The sequence below is a fragment of the Meleagris gallopavo genome, chromosome Z (assembly GCF_000146605.3).
Source record: "Meleagris gallopavo isolate NT-WF06-2002-E0010 breed Aviagen turkey brand Nicholas breeding stock chromosome Z, Turkey_5.1, whole genome shotgun sequence".
In the NCBI taxonomy this organism is placed as follows: domain Eukaryota; kingdom Metazoa; phylum Chordata; class Aves; order Galliformes; family Phasianidae; genus Meleagris; species Meleagris gallopavo.
This window is the reverse complement of record NC_015041.2, coordinates 23665622-23667557: the sequence shown is the minus strand read 5'-3', so window position 1 is coordinate 23667557 and position 1936 is coordinate 23665622.

Sequence of the window (1936 nt, the reverse complement as noted above, 5' to 3'; positions counted from 1 at the left end):
AGATCCTCTGCAAGGCCTAAGGAGGAACCTACCCTTGAGGGCAAACATATAAAGTTTTCAGATGTCTCCCCTAACTGCAACAGCTCCCACTTCTAGTTTGATTTTTAGGCTTTTTTTCTCTCTTTTTTACAGCAGAAAGACATGGAATTAATTCTGGTCACGTTCCTATGTCAGTTTTTCTTAGTTACAGACCCACAGCCTGCTTCTCTTCTTGGTTTTTCCTGTTGTCTCTCAGCTTTCCTTTCTAGTTTCTTCCCTTGTTTCTCATGTTTAATCTGAGTTTTGTCTAGTGCATTTGGGTTTTCTGATCAAATTAGAAAGATGTAATCCTTGTGTCATACATTCTGAACAACTTTTGAAGCTGTAATCAATTTCACCCAAATTTGACAGTAAGCCAAATATTTCAGAGATAATCAAGATTCTGAAACCTTCCTAGTAAGGCAGCAGTTTGGGGAATGAGACTGAAATGAGCATTTTGTTGGTTTGTTGGACCTCATCTTTTGTTTGCTTCAGCTGTGTAAGCATCACTATAAGCTGCACATATGTTGTGAACCACAAGCTTAGTTTTTAATGGCCTGAGTCTTTGCTTGAGACTTTTCGGTGCCAGAGGGAAACTAGTGGGAATTCTGACAGATTACAAAAATCTCCAATAAACTGTTGTGCCCATCCTTTCATACTAACTAGTGGCGAGCCTTTACTCTCCCATTTTATAACTGTAACTTGTAGGCATCTCGGTCTGATAAGCTCCCAAGAGGTGCACTGCTTTAGCAATTGTTCTCCCTAACAGCCTTGTGGTAACTGTGGCAATTTCTTAAGCAGAAGATACTTAGAAACACGTTCGGTTTCTTTCTTTGTTGCTGTTGTTTTAAAATATATTTATGAGCTTTGCAATGGCTTTGTTCTCTTGCATGCTATGCAGCATATTTTTCTGCTGTTTAGCTTTTCCTGATTCTTATTCCTGTGTGCATGCATTCATGATTGACTGAATACTGTCCTCATTTTCCAGATACGTAGATGCTGTAAGTGCACTTAGGACAGCCTGCTTTGCTTTTTTGGTAGAGACTGTGCTGCGGGTGCTAGTTTAGGCTACTGCAAGGATGGTGGCTGACAGTAATAGGAGGAAAGTTAGTCCAAGACACAGCACCTGAGACTGGACAGCTGATTGTAATTTAAATACTGTTTTAATGAAAGCTTTGGGGTGGCAAGACAAGGAGTCTCACAGCAAATTACCTAGGGTATGCAGCACTCAGAAATATTCCATCCTCTGTGCCTCTGAGCAATTACCACTGCACTGTGTGCCAGCAGCACTCATACCCAATGTTGTGCTAAGTGAGTTTCCGTTTCTAGTTTTCCGTTAGACAAGCAGGATGCTTACAAACACGGTGTCTGAAAATAAGATTGTACAAGCTGAGGAATTGTTTTTCGTTTTCATATTTTAGACTACAGTCAAGTCTAAATGTTTGTATTCAAGTCTGTATTATATTAAATTCAATGCTGTGTGTTTGTATTTTGGCTATTAGCATATGTATAACCGATATAAATAGCGATATGTACGTATGCATGATGTTAATACATATATAAATTGCTGATTTTGACCTCAGATCTCCGCTGATACATTTTGAGGCTAAAGATAAGATATACTTTGTATTCAAAGGGGTTTGTTTCATGTCTCCCTCCCCCCTTCCCGCCTAGTTGGCCCTACTCCCTTTTCGCACGTCGGACTGCGAACGTAGCCGGCGCGAAACCAAGTCACGTAGCAGAAAGCAGATGGCGGGCAGGTACCCCGTCCCTCGCTGCCGGCTTCGCTTTCTCGCCTCGCTTCTCCTTCCTCCGTGGGCGGCCGCCTCCCGGCCCGCCGCCAGCCACAGCTGTCCCGTGGGACCGGGCGCCGCTGTCCCGCGCGCCACGAGGCTGCCGGGGCTCTCCCTCCCCCCCG